The sequence below is a fragment of the Theropithecus gelada genome, chromosome 12, assembly GCF_003255815.1.
Source record: "Theropithecus gelada isolate Dixy chromosome 12, Tgel_1.0, whole genome shotgun sequence".
In the NCBI taxonomy this organism is placed as follows: domain Eukaryota; kingdom Metazoa; phylum Chordata; class Mammalia; order Primates; family Cercopithecidae; genus Theropithecus; species Theropithecus gelada.
This window is the reverse complement of record NC_037680.1, coordinates 86,283,768-86,303,519: the sequence shown is the minus strand read 5'-3', so window position 1 is coordinate 86,303,519 and position 19,752 is coordinate 86,283,768. Positions and strand designations below refer to the sequence as shown.

The 19,752-nt window shown below is 36.4% G+C and overlaps 1 protein-coding gene across 1 annotated transcript in view; it reads right to left on the bottom strand.

Annotated features, from left to right (window-relative positions):
* The window catches only part of MAP2 (microtubule associated protein 2), a 305,742-nt gene that overhangs the window by 105,946 nt on the left and 180,044 nt on the right, over positions 1 to 19,752 (bottom strand). The window contains exon 4 of the mRNA XM_025403963.1: positions 1,376 to 1,452. The gene's annotated coding sequence lies outside the window, so the exon portion shown is untranslated. The remainder of the gene's footprint in view (positions 1 to 1,375; positions 1,453 to 19,752) is intronic.

Sequence of the window (19,752 nt, the reverse complement as noted above, 5' to 3'; positions counted from 1 at the left end):
TTCTTTAGACAAGATTTTAATATAGCTGAATGTTAGCATTTGTTTAATCTGTGCAGTGGATACTTAGGTATTTGCTGTAATAAATGTACTTTTTTGAGACAGTCTTGCACTGTCACCTGGACTGGAGTACAATGGTGTGATCTCGGCCACTGCAACCTCCCCCTCCCAGGTTCAAGAGATTCTCCTGCCTCAGCTTCCCCAGTAGCTGGGATTACAGGTGTGTGCCACCACACCTGGCTAATTTTTTGTATTTTTAGTAGAGACGGGGTTTCATTATGTTGGCCAGGCTGGTCTCGAACTCCTGACCTTGTGATCTGCCCACCTAGGCCTTCCAAAGTGCTGGGATTACAGGTGTGAGCCACCACACCCGGACTATAATTGTTTTTTATATTTTGCTTTAAACATCTTATAAATTTTCTTGCTTAAAAACTAATAATAAAAGCAAGAAAGTGAATACTGCTGAGGCCAATTTAAGATTATATATTCAGTACTTCTAATTTAAAAAAACTAAATTGGAATATATTTCCTAGAATAAGAAATCATTCATTTATAATCTTTCCATAATTTTATTATGCTTTTATCATAGGAATTTTGGGTTTAAAGAAAGATGTAAAATAAAGGAAAATATTGCTTCTGCTTGTAATAGAGCTAAAGTGTATATATTCCTTTATTTACTCATGCAAAAATTTTGTGAGGAACGAATGCAAACATAAAAGTTTACCTGCTATGCATTTACAGCTTGTTCAGTAAATGCACTGTTATTTTTATTCTGTAAATTTTGATAAAAACTACTCAAAATGTAGGAAAGTCTGATTGCTAGACACTTCTACCACAACAAGAAACTATTCTCCTAATAACAGCTGGGTCTGGTGTTCTTTCCAGTGCCTGCTTCCAGAGCCATGTATGCAATCTCAGGTGAGTCCCTGCATCCACCTGCCTCTCTCTCTGCCTCATGACCCTAATCTATAAAATGGGGATGATCCCCATATCTACCTCATAGAGCTGTTGTAAGAAATAAATGAATTGATTTATGCAAATTAAGTCATGTAGGCCCATGCTTGGCATGTAACAGGTACTGAGGAAATACCATTGGCATTGTTAACCAAGGCAGGAGAGACAGGCTGAATTCAATCCTGATTTCAGAGAAACAGCTTGTCATTCTCTTACTATTAAGTCAGCTCAACACTACGAAGTGCTGTTTTAATAATACTGAATTTATTAGCTATAACTATTAAAATATTAGAAATAACTATTTATAAGTTATTTTTCCAAAACTAAAATGAATTGTTACTTATTTAAAGATTTTAAAAAACAAAAGGTTAGCAAAGAGTTATTTTTCACAATTGTGGGTAACTCAGAGTAGAGAGAGTCTTACCTATTCAAGGAAGTGGTAAAATATAAAGTTCGTTATGTCGTGTTCTCAAAGGGTTGATAATATTTTCTGGCTTCTTTCTGTTAAAAAAGTAGAAAATTAATAGTTTAATCCCCGATCCATGTACATTAATCACGTCAAGTAGCTCAGCAACAGAATTCATCTTGTGGCTTTCTCTTTTTGTATTTCGCAACTATGAGACCATGAGATGGATATCATCATGGTTCTTTATAGTGGTCAGACACTGAGCATTTGTCACTGGCTGGGAACTATCACAGATAGAACAGAGCAGTGAAAATGCTAACTGCTGCATGCTTTTTCTCACTTTGAGATCCACTCCAATGGCACTTTATAGGTATTACATCCAAGGAAGAATAAATTTTTAAATTGTCTTCAGCTAATAAATAGCAGACAATCATATTTTCTCCCAAGAGAATACATTCATTCTAGTAAATCGTTAATTATATCCAGTAATCTTTAAAGGACTGGGCCTCTAGCCCAGTCTGCATTGATTCTCTCCAGCACAGGATGGAAAGCAATTTTTTAACAACTCATTAAATTTTCTCCATGGAGTACTAAACTTATTTTGACATTCAGAATCCTAAATGTCATTCTGGATTAGTAGTTTTGCTTAGGAACTCCACCTATAACAATACAGAATATTTCTTACTGAAGTGGTACGTAGAAATAAACAATTACTAGAAAGCAGGAGGCTTGTTTTCTACTTCATAAGCCATTCAGGTGTAACCATCTTCATCTATAAAGAGGACTACAAAGGATGCAGAATACCTAAGGGATTGCAGAGCTGAGGACCATTTTAAAGTCCAGTTCTCTTACACTGGGTGTCTAAATCTAAGTATCTCCATGCATTTTGTCAGGACCTATGTGATTTTACTCCTGGTAGAGTAGACCCCATCATATCTTCCAGGAAAATGTTGCTCTACAGGTAAGGAACCCAGACTCAAACTCTGGTACCTATTAACTCTTCTTTAAGACACAGTAGGAAATGCAAGTTGGAAAGATGCGGATGGCTCAGTTCTTCTGTATGAACCTCTAAGGACCAATGTGTATATGGATATGAGCAGATACAAGTTTGATTCAAAAGCAGAAACTATGGTCTGGGCCAGATGCTGTGTATTAAGTGCTTTTACACATGTTAGCTCATCTAATCTGTACACATTTACACACAATGTGCAGCAGCAAACAAGTCCTATTAGTACCTATTAAAGTTAGAAAGTCTTAACATTTAAATAAACATTTAAAAATGTCTGCAGGAAAGAAGAAACATGGTAGAATTCTCCATTTCCTGTAATAATTTGATAATTATTTTAAAAAGAAAGGTTTGACTGTCCAAATCTTTGCACACAGCTTTTTTTTTCTTTAGTCCAGCTCAGTGGTTCTCACATATGGAATATATACAACAGTATAATACACAGTTCTATACACAATAACTTAAGACTAGAGAAGTTTTAAGGATAATTTTGATTATAAGCAAATTAAACCTTCTAGGTTGGTTTCAGAACTAAAGTGGAATGGTAGGTCAGCTCTGGAGCTTATTTGGATAGAAAGAGTCTTTGTGTACTTAACAAATGAATGCTGGATAGAATATAAGATTTTATTTTCTCTTGAAATTATATATTTTTCTTAAATTTCTTAAAGTGCCTGTTTTTTGTGCTTCATCTGCATGATTTTTAAGTAAGCACACATGCATACAGATAAGTGTGTGAGTACACATTCTATATGTATGTCTTTCACCCTAGTAAAAATAAGAAAAAATGAATTTTATAAAATATGAATCAGTAAACTATGGTCCATGGGCCAGAACCATCCTGCTGCTGCCTTTTATTAAAAATACAGTGCTTTTGGCACATAGCCACTCCCACGCACTTCCACCTTGTATATGGCTGCTTTCATGCCATAATGCCAGACTTGAATGGTTCTGACAGGCTACATGGCCTGCAAAGCTCAAAACGTTTACTCTCTGGCCATTGACAGAAAATATTTAACTTATCTTTTATCAAAGAGCATGTTCATTATTTAAGTAATATTAAAAACAACACTAAAAAAATTCTGTCTTTGATGATGAGCATTTTTTCATGTGTCTGTTGGCTGTATGAATGTCTTCCTTTGAGAAGTGTCTGTTCATATCCTTTGCCCACTTTTTGTATAATAATAAATAAAAATTCTTTCAGTCTTTCCAAAAATTAACTCAGTAGTTATATATGAAGAAAAGTGAAATTCTAACCCTAAATACTTGAAAGCTTATTTCATCCCAAAAGAATTGAGGAAATTATTGGCCAAAGGATGAGATGATTATTAAAAAATTCAGGGTACCCAGTACCTATCAGTCATAAAATAATGCCCCATTTTCTTTTTCTTTTCTTTTCTTTTTTTTTTTTTTTTTTTTTTTTTAAGGCAGTGCGGACCCAAAGAGTGAGCAGCAGCAAGATCTATTGCGAAGAGCGGAAGAATGAAGCTTCCACAGCGTGGAAGGGGACCCGAGCAGGTTGCCCAGAATACCCCATTTTCATATAATCTTGACTTTTATGAGGTTTTGTTTATTTAAAAAAAAATAGAAGTAATTACAATTTTCCAGGCTTTATGGGATAGAGATACATGCTATCTAGGATTTATTTTTAAAGAGCAACTTATGGTCTATTCCACAAGGCATATAAAGTTTTAAATTAACATAGGATAGTTAGAAGTGATCATTTTTACCCATATAAATAGCATTAAATTACTTTAACATTAATTTTTTTTACAACATTAACAACAGAGTTTTAGCATTAGATACATTATATACTTAAATGATTCTGACAGACTATATGGCCTGCAAAGCTCAAAACATAATATTAACAAACATTTATACAGAATTTATTGTGTGCCAGACAATGATTCGAGCACTTCATATATATTAAGTCATTTATTCCTCACTATTGTCCTCTATTATCATCCCCACTTTAAAGATGAGAAAACAGGCTAAGAGGGTTTAAGTGTCCTTGCCAGCATCACAAGGCTGGAAAGTGCCCAAATCTTTTAGTTACATACCAACTCCACAGACACTGAGAACTGGTTTTGCATTTTCAACTCTGGCTAGAGATATTTTTGAGCATAAGGGCTTGTGGCTTCTCTGAGGAGTGATATGTCACTGATGGCAACTTTTAATTTACTAGAAGTACCTACAAAGTACTTTTATTATTCAGCATATTCAGCTTCTTGAACAAATTGTAGTACACTCAGCAACAGTTCTGCCTCTCATTTGATCATTCCATTACTTCTACCAGGTTTGATTATGCTACCTTCCAGAACCTTTTAGAGTCAGATATGAACACTGTTGAGAAGCATGACTTACAACACATGACAAAGCCAACTGGTTAACAATTATATTTAAGAGGTAGCCTACACGAGGCAGAGAATAGGATGTACACTGCACACTGGCATCACAAAGTAACCTGAGTAAATCACTTAATGAGGAATCCAAAATACTTGTTCAGCTATAAACTAAGTCAGCTTTTATCAGCTGGTTACTCTGTAAGATAAGACATGCATGCAATGTGCTTAGGCTGCATATATGTTTGGCTGTTGGCATATTTATGTCCAAGTTATTTGCTACCTACAGCATTGAGGCTATAATGATAAATTCATACAGATTTTCAGTCTCCTGGAGAAAATGTTGCCATGGTGTGGTTTTCTCAACTGATGTAAGAACTCAGGTTTTATTAAACAACAAAGTCATCAAGACAAAATCTTCCCGGGATTGTTGAGCCAGAATATACTCTTTAGTTTCCTTTGAAACACATTCTCACACAAGTATCATTTAGTTTTTAAATCTCATGTTTGATAGACTTTGTCAGATAAGCAAAACATCAGCTGGGCATGGTGGCTGATGCCTGTAATCCTAGCACGTTGGGAGGCTGAGGCTCAGCTCACTACAACCTCCGCCTCCAGGGTTCAAGCGATTCTCATGCCTCAGCCCCCTGAGTAGCTGAGATTACAGGCATGCACCACCATGCCCGGCTAAATTTTGTATTTCTAGTTGAGATGGGGTTTCACCATGTTGGTCAGGCTGGTCTTGAACTCCTGATCTCAGGTGATCTACCCACCTCGGCCTCCCAAGGTGCTGGGATTACAGGTGTGAGCCACCACGCCTGGCCTCCGAATAGTGTTTCTACAGGCTAAGCTTAACCTCAATGACTAACATTAGCCTATTCAGTCAATTCTCAAATAAACAACAATAACAATGTACTCTACCTCCACTATCAATCTGACCTACCAAGATTTTGAGCAATTCATGTAATTTAGTGCACTCGTCCAGGATCACAAGATTTTAGCTATTAAAGACTGAGTGTCCAAAACAGTTGGGAAAATATCCATTATCCAAGCAGTCTTTTAAATAGTGGAACAGACGCCAACATAAAATCATTTAGTCTAACATGCTACTAAACCATTTCTATTCCCTAATGTGCTTATTATAGAATTAGTTATCTACTTATTTGTGAGTAGAAGGAAGTCATGGTGTCCAAAAGGCACTGATAGTTGAAAATATCAGAGAATGATCTTTCTTTCTTGGAGCTTTTGTCAAAGTTCCTTTTAAGAGAAACTTATGTTTCTTGCAAAGGAAGCTTGTTTCAAAATATAACTTGAAAAAATTAAGAGCTGTTAGCAAATCCCTACGCAAATAACATATGGTCTTCAGTGGAGCAGAGAACTTGGGTAAGGTAGACAGTACAAATTACCTCCTTTCATCTCTAAACACAGAAGCTCCAGGCTATTGTAGAGGACTAACAGGCTGGGTTAAGCTGATTTAGTAGAAATGATCTAGTCTTGTCTGAAGCATCTCAACATAATTCAAGGCAGTAAAAATAGTATACAAGTAGGTGAAGGATAAACAATTAGATTAGTCAGAAAAGTAAGGCTTAAGCCTCAGAGGCTTTACACAATAAAGGTTATAACCTGTTTACACAAATCCTGATGTGAGTAGGGAGACTCTCCAGGCCACTTCTCTCTCATGCAGTGACGGAGTTATCTAGGTACATCCTTCTTGTGGCTCAACTCACAGCCTTCAGGATTACAGCAGCAGCAAAAGAAGACATCTGCAGGGCTGAGCACAGGCTCTTAAATGCCTTAATGAGGAAGTGACACACATCACTTCCTCCTACAGCCCACTGGGCTGAACATGTTGCTTAAATGCAAGGGGTGGAGAAACATGGGGGATAAATGGATATCTGATATCTGGTGAGCAATAAATATCTTCATCTCAAGGATGCTTGGTGATATCAGCTTAAAACTTATTTTGCTAAATTGTTAGTATATGCTGACTCTGATTAAATATATATACATATAAATACATATTTTATTTTATAAATAGGATACAATTTGGCACTGCAATATAGGGAATGTTGAGCAGCAATGGGGCACATGTGTCAGTATTTTTGCTTATTTATATACTACACTTCTGTTTTCTGCTCAGCATCAGAATATAGCTGAAGAAATGTAACACTCCTTGACAGAAAGCCATCTGTTCATTTGTCTCTAAGTTGCATACAAAACATCAACCTTTTATTTATTATTTATTCCATTAACAGATAAAATTATATATATTTATCATGTATAATATGATGCTTTGAAATATGTACACATTGTAAAATGGCTAAATCAAGCTTGATATCATATGCATTACCTCACATAGTTGTCTTTTTTTTTTGTGGTGAGAACATTTAGAGTCAATTCTGTTAGCATTTTGCAAGAATACAATATATTGTTATTAACTACAGTCACCATATTCTATAATAGATCTCTTGAATTTACTTCCCCTACCAAACAGAAACTTTGTTACCTTTGAGCAACATCTCCCCAACATACCCCCAACATCACTGCCACAGCTCCTGATAACCACCATTCTACTCTCTACATCTATGAGATCAACATTTAAAGATTTCACATACAAGTAAGACCATGAGGAATTTGTCTTTCTGTGTCTGTCTTATTTCATGTAATATAATGTCCTCCAGGTTTATCCAAGTAGTTGCAAATCTATTTCTTTGTTGTGGCTGAATTATATTTCATTATGTATATATCCCATATTTTCTTGATCCATTCATTAGTTGATGGACACAGGTTGATTCCATATCTTGGCTATTGTGAATCATATTGCAATCAACATAGGAATGCAGATATGTCTCTGACATTTGATTTCAGTTTCTTTGGATATATTCCAGTAGTGGATATCTGATTTTTAATTTTTTGAAGAACCACCATACTGTTCTCCATAATGGCTGTGCTAATTTATATTCCTATCAACAGTGAGCAAGTGTCTCCTTTTCTCCATATCCTCTCCTACACTTACATATTGTCTTTTTGATAATAGCCATTCGAACAGAACACCAATCTTTAAAAAATGGCAGAACAAATTAATACAAGTACGCAGGTTCATGTGGTAGAAGGAGAAAAAAATTGGAGAGCGGCTCCAAGAAAACTGAGCAGGTTCACATGTTGTCATAAGACTCATTTGCTGGGATACCACTTAGTGATTTATTAGTAGCTTTCATGGTCAAAACTTTTTTTTTGAAATGAAAAAATCTGAATTTTTCAGTTTAGCCTCAAGGACTTTTGTACTGTAACTACAATGTATTCATCCTGAACTTTCTACTGTTATAAACCCTCACATTTTCTTAGACTAGTTCTTTTGCAGACCTATTAATTCCATCTTTTTATTTCTCTCCTCTCCTGCAAAGTCCTCTTCTTTCTCCTTCTCTCTGCCTGTCTCCCCTGCTCCCTTTGTCTCTTCCTTCCTCTAGATTTTTCAATTCCTCATTCAGTTGAAGTGTTCTCCATGAACTCTTCGATTCCCCAACCACTCCCGGAGTGTTTCTGTTCACTCATGTATGGTTCTTGTTTCTTACATTCATTTGATATTCATGTAAACTACCATATATAGTTAATTAAGGCTTATTGAAATTGAAAGAAATTCATGTTCCGGACCTTTTTTCTGCTTTATTTCAATTCTAAAAGCCATTAGTATCTATTAAATATATAAACTACTTTTTCATAATGTTTTGAATTTAAAATAAAAACATATGCAGGATAAAAAATGTTAAACCATATACGTACACAATAGACTTCAAACAATGCTGCTAAAGTGTCTCTGAAGAGTTATTAATTTATACCCTTTATGGACTGTATTGTATCCTCCCCCACCCCCAACATTCACATATTGAAGTCCTTACTGCTAATGTGATTATATTCAGAGATAAGGGCTTTAGGGAGGTGATTTAGGTTAGATGAGGTCATAATGGTAGGGCCCTAATCCAACAGGACTGAGTCCTTATAAGAAGAAGAGGAGACACCAGATCTCCTTTTCTCTCCATGAGCACAAAGAAGCAAAGAGTCTCTCCTTGACCAAACTTTAGCTAGGCTTCTCTGAGCCCTCTTCTTAACTAGAAGACTTGACTTTGACTCCTTTGGATTCTTGGAGCAAGAATCTAAAATCAGTTTAGAGTGAATCCCCCACCTTTGACATTTGATCACGCTGGATATCTGATTGAGTTTCTTATCCCCCAGCTTTGATGTGTGTCTTTGGTCTGCCTTCAGCAAGAATCTGATTAGGTAGGTTTGGTAAGAATCAACCTACACTTGATGTCTCTTGGTAATTTTTCAACCATAACTCTGCTCATTGGCTAACGTTGGGGCTCAGAAAACAATAACCCAAAATGATGGCCTAGGAAGCAGTTTCTTTCTGATCTTCTCCTGTCCTTTTGTCTGTCTCTAGGCCTCATTCTTCTCCAACACACGCCATAGAAACTAGAATCCCTGTTCCTTAAGGTGGGTCACAGAAACCAGAGCCCTCTTTTCCCAAAGTCAGCCATAAAGCCTAAAAATATCATTATGACTCCCGACACTGTATCCCCCTTCCCACCTTTCTGTGTAATAATTTGCCATAAGTAAATGCTTCGATCTACCTTGTTTAATGGAAGGAAGGAATGTTGCACAGAGGCCATGAAGAATCTGAACAGACAGGTCTTGCTGGGTCCCCCCGCCTAGTCTATTATTATGAGATAATATCCTTTTTGTCCAATCATATTGCTACATGGCTGCCCATGCTTCATTGAACCTAAGCCCCTCAGTCTGTGGTGTTCTTTATGGCAGGCTGGGCAGACTAATACATACCCATCCCACTGTCTATTTTCACACACTATCACTAACAATGCATACTATGTATTTGTTTAATGTCTGCCCCACTCCACCCCAACTAACATGTATACTCTAGAAAGACAGTGACTGTTTTCTTATTACACTACACCCCGTTTGGTAGCAAATACTTGTTCAGTAACTATTCAACCAATGAATGAACAGTTGAAAGATGCATTGCAAAACACGGAAAGGTGTGCTCAGTACTGGTTAACTTTGTGTAGATGAGCTCCTCTGTTATAAGCAATGAAATATTCTTATACCCTGCTTAATGCTTCCCTGATTTGTAAGTGGGTTAGTAAAGGTCTAATGAATGAGTTAATGAATGATGTAGTTTATTTTCCTAACCATTCTGACTAGGAATTAATCAAATTTGGTCTTTGAAGTAAAAAGAACTCAAATTTTACATATAGAAGCTGAACTTGAACACTTACTGGCTGTGTAATATTGGGCAAGTCTAACTTTTTGGATCATCACTGTTAGCAATAAAATTGATGTAGGATTTTTCTTCTTGATCACTTTGCAAGCTGGGGACCCCAGGCCAGTGATGCCCCACCTGGGTCTCACTTGGACACGCTTGTGTGCGCCAGGTCGCCTGTGCTATAGCTTGTACCTGTGTTTGGTGGTTCCTGAGCTCTTGTACCATGCCCAAAAGAATGAGGATACACAGCAGGACACTGAAGGGTGGAGAGGGAGAAGAATTTTATTGAGCAATGAAAATAGTTGTCAGTGGAGAGGGGATATGGGATGGGGGAGGAATGGTGCCCTCACCCAAAGGTGGGTGGTGGGCAAGTTCTTCCTATGTTGCTGAGTCTGGGGCCTTTTATGAACTCAGAATGGGGAATGTGTGCTGATTGGTTTGTGAGTATGCAGAAAAGGTTAAAGTGAAGACACCACTCAAAGGAGGGCGTGATAGCATAGAAAAATCAATTAGGAAAGAGTAGGTATATGTAAAATAGGTGAAGGGTAAGCACAAATCAGAGGAAAGCACAACAAACAGGAAGACAAGTTCTCAATCCAGTCAGAGGATTTAACTTGTTGCTTGGCTTTTAGGCTTTTTACTGTCTTTGACTTGGAGGTGGCATTTCACCGGGGACCTGCCCCTATCTGCCTAGTCATTTGGCTGCCTCCTGCCACTCTCAAAATGAAGACTATTAATGAGACTTCCTCTATAGAGTCATTGTAAGGATTATATAAAGTTATGTATTTGGAAAAGTGCTTTGACAATTCTGGAAAATTGCAAAGTGTCAATATCAGTCTTTAAATGATATTTTCTTTTACCACTTAGCACTACTGTATTCTCTCATGAAGAAATTATGTATTAACTTGAGCAGAAACCCTATGGTTATGTTAATCTGTGGTTTCTTGGCTTCAACTCTTCTCTTGAGTTTTGCTTATCATCTAAAAGCCTTTTGTAAGGTTCTTAAGACATGAGGTTGTCTTTGAGAAGGATTGTGGCAGAGAAAGAATGCATTTCACTCACTAATAGCCCTGAGTTCACCTGCTGGGAGCCATCTGTCAACCTGCAGGCACATACAGAGATTTCACTGAAGAGGCATTTGGCTGAACACAGGGGACAGAGCACTAGGCTATTTTTGAGGTCAACGTGAGCATTCAGATTCCAGCTGTGGTCTATAGAAACTGGAATTCAGCTGACTGATGATGTTTTTTGCCTGAGCTCCACACCCTCTGACATTCCTGATTGTGGATAATTTGGAAAGGCATGCATTTAGGAAAGGGGACCACAACAGAGAGAGGGAAATACAGGCTGTGCTACAGTCATCTGACCAGAAAAATGAAATTCTGACAAATCTACTTTTAGCATGAAAAGCTAAAAGCTCTAGAAGCAGAGGGAGTTCATCAACTCACTGGAGTCTTGCAGAAGAGTTTACAATTAAGGGTGATCTCCAGCTGATTTTAGTTCTTCATCTTTTGCTGCATGTTGTTCAAGAGGCAATGCATGATCACTTAATTAGCACAGTGGGGACTAAGCTGGCACCCTCCCCTCCCCCTTCTGTGATGCTAATGTGAAATATCTTTTCTTCCTACCCAAATTATTTTCTTAAAAGTGGCAGCCAACATTTTATTACTAAAGTGATTGCTTGTAATAACCCATTTTAAAAAGTGAGTAACTCTTAATTGAGTGAGAATATTACTTACTGGCTCAGAAAATATATCAACATAAAAGCAAGCCTTGAAATATATCTCAATCTACAATGCTATCACTCCCAAGTGTTCTGGAAATTCTATAACCATATTCCTGAATGCATAATACAATAATTCTCACATCAATAATCTTGGAAATACACATGATGATATATCATTAAGATTTTACCAAAGAAAGGCGGGGGACTTGGCATAGAGATTGCTGGAAACAAAAACAAAGAAGAAGTTGCCTCCCTATAAATAGGAGGCAAAGGAAGAATAGATCAATCATCTATTGGGGATTTCTTTTAAGATGTTTCCCCATTCTTCCGTTATTCAGTCAGTGGCCATGCAATTCCCCACCCTTTGTGCTCTTTTCAGAAGGATGTTCTATTATTATGTTGTATTTAATTGGCTTAGATTTAAGTAAATAGGCACCACTGAGATGGGGGCAGTCGGAATGGAGGAAGGAGGAGTGCAGAAATCAACACAGGAGGAGGGGCACAATAAGACAGAAAATGCAGAGTGGGGAGGACACTAGAGAACCCGGACATTGCACGGTATTGAAAAGCTTTCATCTAAAGTTCCTAGTAGCCACTTAATGTCTATAATTAAGCCACATGTGTCTGATTTATACAAAAACATAAAAATAAGATTAAAGCCTGGGCTTAAAAACACAGCAAGTGAGCCAATGAGGTTGCAAATATTCCAGCTGCTCTAATTATTGTTGTTCCAAAGGAATGCGAGGGCTGTTGACTCCTTGCTTGGGTTACCCTGGGCTCGTCTGGGACTACATCAGTTACCTTTGGTATTTGCAGGCACAAAAGTTTGCTTCAGAGGTAGGTTTCAACCTCACACTGTTAGAATGTTTTTTAGAGCTATGTTAAGCCAATGAATAGTTGAGAGACTTTAAAATGTTTTATCTTTTAAAATTGTGGCTTTGAATAACTACACTACAATAAAAAAAAATCCCATTCTGAGTCTTTTGAGTGGTCTAATTCCAAGACTCCAATGTAGAGCTGTTCTCCACTACCCCCACTGAGCTCCTTGATCCATGTAGGGCCTTCCCAAAACTGCAAAGTCAGCAACCTGCACTGTGGGCTTCCCCTAGCAACTAGTGACTTGCACGACTTCACCTTTAGCAGGGGCTTTGGTGCTAAGGAAGATTTTGGAGGCACTTTCTTAATGAAGGACTACAGATCCTATAGAGTTTAGTGAGTTTTGTTTTCTTTTGTTTATGATTTTATTTTTGCCATTTCACATTCATTCTATTTCCTAATGTTAATTTCAAACAGAGAGTCATTCAGCTAAAAGAAAACCAAACAGAGAGTCATTCAGCTAAAAGAAAACAGATTAAAACAAACAACAACAACAAAAAAAAACACGTTAAGAGACTGGAAGCCATTTGTGGCTTTCTCTTTGCCTCATGTTTTGGGTGGTTCTATCTAGTTAGCATAAACAGAATATGCGTTCCCTATGCCCAGCAAGTCTACTTCAAGTTCTTAAAGTACTCTCACTGATTGTGTGGAGACCAACTGATGTGCACAGCGGGGGTAAGACAACCTGATCTAATAGAAGGTAATCTTAGCAATAGTCTCTGAGAATTTATTACAGTAGCAAGCAGCCATGAATAGGCCATGTTTCATTAGATCCTGATATAACTTTGAAATAACACTAAAACCAGGAATACAGATTTCTATTGTGTTAATAAGAAAACATAATGCCACTGCTAAACCAAAAGATAAGATCCTTAATTATCCAAAGGAAGCTATAGCATTCTATGTCCTTAAATAAGATTTCCTGTAAAACTTGTTTTAATGCTATGTTTCTATGTCATAGAGAAGTTGATGCATGACCAAAAGAGACATTTGCCATTCATTTCCCAAAATATTTTCAAATATTGATCAGCTATAGCATCACCTAAAAGTCTTGAAATAATGTATTTAATAGCTCTCTCATTCGTTTAATATATTACTTGCTATAGCTGCCGACTGAATGGCACTTTTCAATAGCATCATAAGAAATATTATTTCTGCTGTTATATGGCAGCTGACAAACTCAGTTACAACAGGCCCAGAAAAAAACTCTGGCTACCAGTTTCCTGAAGAGTTGGTTTTTAGCATTACATAAAGGAACGATCTTTTCTCTTAAATAATTTGAATTAAAATCTTTTTTCCATAAAGAAATAAACTGTGAAGATATTTTAGAAGAAATCAATTTTATTGTGATAAAGCCACCTTAAAAGTCAAATTAAATTTTTTTAACCCCTGACTTCATTACTGAAATGCAAACATTTCAAAATTGTAACTAGAAACTAGAAATAAACAAATAATTAGAAAACTTGTATCTTTTCACTCTCAAAATATTTATGAATAGACCATATTATATTGGCAAAGAGCTCTTTTCTAGTAAAGGCCTATAAAATAGAGTTGATTTCAGAATTTGTTTTTAAATTTAATAGTTTTATTATTAATGCCCAATAAAGGTGCTGCATGAAATGAAATGCAATTCATGTGACAAAGCGCACACATATCACAGAGCCGTCTCTCTCGGGTAAAATGCTTATTAAAGCTCATGTCTTAAAGCAACCTAACAGACCTGTCTTTTTCCACTCCTTTAATGAGTTACATGGAGCTTTATTTATTTATTTATTTTTGGTAGTGACACATGCTAATAGGTTTTAGGGTTACTTTACATACTGTAATATTTTGCTTTTTCTTTATATTCCCTACTTGTTAAATTGTAACAACTTGGAGCAAATTTTCTCATTTTCACACTTTTCCTGCCGGTGAAGTGTTACCTCTGAGAGCTTCTTTCAGAAAGTGTCAGACAGTTGTGCTTGGCAAGAGAGGCTCATGTGTTATACTTTGTTCTTTATAAATCTTTAACTTTGTTGATGATCAACTTTGTCGATGGGTTTCAGTGGATGTTGACTGACAGTGTTATAAACTCATATAACTCCACTCTCTAAAAGAAGCTTTCTTTTTCTAGATACTTCTTACAGTAGGGAACTAGTAGTAGGTAACCTATAGCAGTTACAGCAAGAGGTTTTATGACAGAATATAAACAAAGTCAGATCTCTATGTGGCAAGTTATTTAATTTCATTGGTCCATAATTCATCTTTAAATTGTAAATTATATTACATATATTTTTTTCAGTGTGTATTACATGGTACTATTATTATATAACTCAATGAATTTGATACATTTGTTTTTTCAAAACACTGAACACAGAAAGAATGTTGTTATTTACTATGTTACCTTTCCAAACATGTACTGACACCAAAATCACCTGGGATCCTGGTTAAAAATCCAGAGTTCTGAGTTCTGTTCCAGGGATTCTGATTCTAAATGTCTGTAGTGGGTCCAGGAATCTACCTTCCTCACAAGTACTCAATAGAATCCCTGAGTATGATCTGAGGTCCATAATTTTAAAAAAGAGAATATTGTTTTCAAGATATTAGCTTACATAATAGCTGTTAGTTTAAATATTTGGTGTCATGTGTAACTGTATAGGTTTCAACTTCTGTAAGTAGTATAAAAAGTGACCAAATATTTTTTCCTAGTAACTTATAGATTATTTTCCACTCTCAAAAATCCTAGTTTTTAACATTTTTGTGTAATAGATTCTTTGTAGAATTTAATGAAAGCTTTGGATTCACGCCCATGCAGGCATGACCTTTATTTTTTACAAAAGCTTTACATTATTTTTACAAAAGCTTCCTGGGTCCCATTCATATAGTGCCTGGGAGGAATGGCTCTCAAGCCAAAAGCACTTAGGCTAGAGAAATAGGCATTAGCTAATTGGAATTTAGATAACAGTTTCTAAACAGGTCTAAAACATGTTTATTGTATAATGGAAAAATCTGACCTTTCTATATTTATTATAATACTTCTCAAGTAGCCATGATTGCTTATTCTGTAGGATAATTGGAAAGAATAGTTCTTTACAAAATTGAATTGGAGAATTCTAATAAGGAGGCTGTTTATCCTGTGAAAATAACACAAGTTTTTACTTTTGATAACAAGTTATTTGATAAACACATAAAAGAAAACTTGAAATGCCACAGATTCTACCACAAGTTTTGGCAGAAAAGATATGTATCATCCAGCAAATTTTGCCTCTCTTAACACAGCTAAGCCCTGGGAGGGGGAAAAAAAAAGTAAAAAGAATGCACATTTTCTTTTTGCTTGCATTATCTCTAGGATTAAAATACTTCAGTGGTCCAATACTCCTCAGAAAGTGAGTAAAACCCTTCCCTTGTCCTGGAAGATTTGGCATCATTTAACCTTACTTTCCAGCCTCATTCCACACCTGCTTCCCCTACCCTCTCCTCTCCTGTTGCATTGCCTCTGTCATTTCCCCTATAAGCCATGCTCCTATAGCCAGGGCATTTGCATGTGCTCTTGCTCTGCTTGGAATGCTCTTCTCTACCCTTTTTACTTAGGTAATTATTGCTTCTCCATAGATCACAGCTAAAATATACTCCTTGACAAGGTCAGTTCCCCAGTCTCTTCTTTATAGCTCTTGCCATGGTTCTAATTTTGTGTTTATTTATATGATTATTTAATAAAAGCTTATTTCCAATTAAACTGTGAACCTCATGAGGACATGAACCATAATTACTTTTGTTTATTCAGATCATAAACACTTAGTGCTCCATAAGTATTTATTATGCATATGAAAGAAAGAATGAGTAGGAAAGTGCATGAATGTAAGTGTTGTACCAACCCAGCACCTAAAATAATAAGAAATGCAATAACTATGTAAGTCTAGGAATACCACTTTGGGACACAATCTGACATGTATTAAAGGAAGATACCGGACTAAATAACCACTGGGTTTCCTTTCCCTTTAAAAAAGAATCAATGACTCAGCAACTTAAATGTCCATCAACTGATTAATGAATTAATAAAATCTGGCATATCCATTCAATGGAATATTATCATTCCATAAAAAGCAGTGAAGTATGATAAATGGATGAACACTGAAAATGTGATGCTAAGTGAAAGAAGCCTTCTACAAAAGACCACCTATTGTATTACTCATATGAAATGTCCAGGAAAAGGGACAAATCCACAGAGAGGAGATTAGAGGTTGTCCAGGATAGAGGTGAGGCAGAAATTGAGTGACTGCTGATGGGTTTCCACTGGGGGCAATAAAAATCTTCCAAAATTAGACAGTGGATATGCTTGCATAATTCTGTTAATATACTAAAAATCACTGAACTGTTTAATTTAAAGGAGTGAATTTTTATAGGTGAATTATATATCACTCAATATAGCTGTTATTTTCAAACAAAATTAATGGCCCAATGATGTATGTTAATTCATGATTCTGATAGAAAAATCAAAAATTAATTTAGTGAATATTAATTTTTGGAAATTTAAGACTTTTTCAGAATTTTAAGCCTGAGCAATGGGAAAAACATTCCTTTATATAACAAAATATTCAGAATGAATATACACTTGTTATTATATATTAGGCATTAAATTACACCTCATCTACTTAGATCTTGCTAAAAAAATCCATGAAACACCCTTCCTGATTTCAAGAAGCTTATATATAATCAAATCTGGGATGGTAATTAACACAAAGTATAAGGTAAGAGCACAGAAGAAAAAGTATGTGTCAGGGGCTACATGAATTAGAGAATATATTACATTCAATTTTAATTATTCTGGAGAGCATGGTATTTAATATGAGTTTTGTTAAGTTACACATAATTTAGGCAAGCAGGAGATGAGGGGCAAAAGAAGAAACTGAGGAAAGAGCAGATGCAAAGGGACAATGAGAACTACAGGTTGTTGGCGCATAACAGAGAACAGTGGGAGATAGAAATGGAAATGTATGTAGGGGTCAATAACAGAGGGGTTGAAATCCTAATTGGAGGAATGCATATTTATTTCTGCATTCAGAAGAATTTCTTGGAGGTTTTAGGCTAAGATATAATTAGTTGTGTTTTACAAAGATTAATCTAGAATTGAAGTGGATGGCCTCGTCAAATCTGTGGAACAAGAATCTTGGGATAGGCCAATAGTTTTGGGATAGACCAATGACAGAGTGGCAGGATGAGGAAAAGTCAGTAAAAACAATATAATTCAACATTGCAGAATCAAATAAAAATAGATTTCCCAGCCTGGGCAACAAAGCAAGATCCCATCTCTACAAAAAAATTAGAAATTAGCCAGGAGGATACTTGAGCTTAGGAATTCAAGGTCGCAGTGAGCTATGACTGTGCCACTGCATGCTAGCCTGGGTGACAGAGCAAGATACTGTCTCCATTAAAAAAAAAAAAAAAAAAGATTTCAAGGAGAAATGGGTAGCCACTAATAATATCCTCTTATACATGTGTACAGTATTTAATCTTTGTATCAGGCTTCTGATGTTTCCTAACTTGCCTAAGGACTCACAGTCAGTGGTACACAGTAGAGTCAAGAGTGAAATCAAGTTTTTACATTCTTTCCACTGCATCATTACTGTGGCAAAGAGAGGTCATTCAATATAAAAAGTAAAAGGCAACTGTCCCATTTTTAAATAAGATGATTACAGGAGATCTCTCAGAAAACATTCCAGCATATAATAAAGTGAAAAAGAAATCTAGCAAAATGCTAAGGAAAGAGTGTGACAGAAAAGATATGAGACAATAAATTGAATGGATATGTTAGAGGAGTTTGACTAGCAAAAGGAAGAAGAAGGTGGTAGTTAGAAATATTAGCAGAATTAAGCAACAAACTTTTAGACTGGGGCTTTCAGAATAAGGACTCTAGAGTAAAAGGGGTACCCCACCGGAGAGGATCCAGCAATAGTGCACACCAGTGGGGTAGGCAGCCACATGGTACTAATATTCAGGCTGGGCCCAGTGGCTCATGCCTGTAATCCCAGCACTTTGGGAGGTCAAGGTGGGTGGAACACTTGAGGTCAGGAGTTTGAGATCAGCCTGGCCAACATGGTAAAACCCCATCTCTACTAAAAACACAAAAATGAGCCAGGTATGGTGGTGGGTGCCTGTAATCCCAGCTACCTGCGAGTCTGAGGCAGTAGGTTTGCTTGAACCCGGGAGGCAGAGGTTGCAATGAGCTGAGATTGTGCTACTGCACTCCAGCCTGGGCAACAAAGTGAGCCTCTGTCTCAAACAAACAAACAAAACATTAATTTGAAGACATCTGAGAGGGAGGGAATAGTTTACCATCTTTCAAAATCTGTTTGGGATGAACTGACCCTTGGCTCAAATTTTATATTATCTCTTGACTAATTCATCTTGGTCTGCAGTCAGTGGACCAGTTGTTTCTCCCAGTATTTCAGTCTATGTTTCTTTAAGTACTGAAAGAAATAAACTTTAAATATTCAAAACATCTTCAACTTTGGAAAATGTTTTAAATGTTCAATAGTATCCAATGGTTATATGGTTCCTAACTGTATTTGAAAGCAGAATGCCACCAACTCGGAAATGTACCTGGAACATGTACATCATAACAGAGAAACATGCTGGTGAGTAGATGAGTTTTGGGGTTATTACCTTATTATACTAACTGGTAAATGCTATTTGTTTTTCTCATCATTAACAATAAAACAATTTCAAAATACATTTAAGGTTAATAAATATTTCTGCTGAAGATTAACAGGAACACTACAGAAAATGATATATTTAATATTATTAATGCTATTCACTTACTGTGAAGTCACCTAAAATACAGATATCAAACATTTACCACCTGTTACTTGAGTTAGCTTTTGACTTTCTGCTGTTATTGTTCCTTTAAATGAAAATTTAATTGTGCAGTTACTTAGCTCCAAGCAGGGCTCATATATGCAAAATAAAATGATTCATAAACATTATCTCAACCATCAAGTGTGATAATTATTTATTGCATTCAAAATAATACCATTGCCGGGTGTGGTGGCTCACGCCTGTAATGCCAGCACTTTGGGAGGCTGAGGCAGGTGGATCACCTGAGATCAGGAGTTCGAGACCTGCCTGACTAACACGGTGAAACCCCGTCTCTACTAAAAATACCAAAAAATTAGCCAGGTGTAGTGGTGGGCA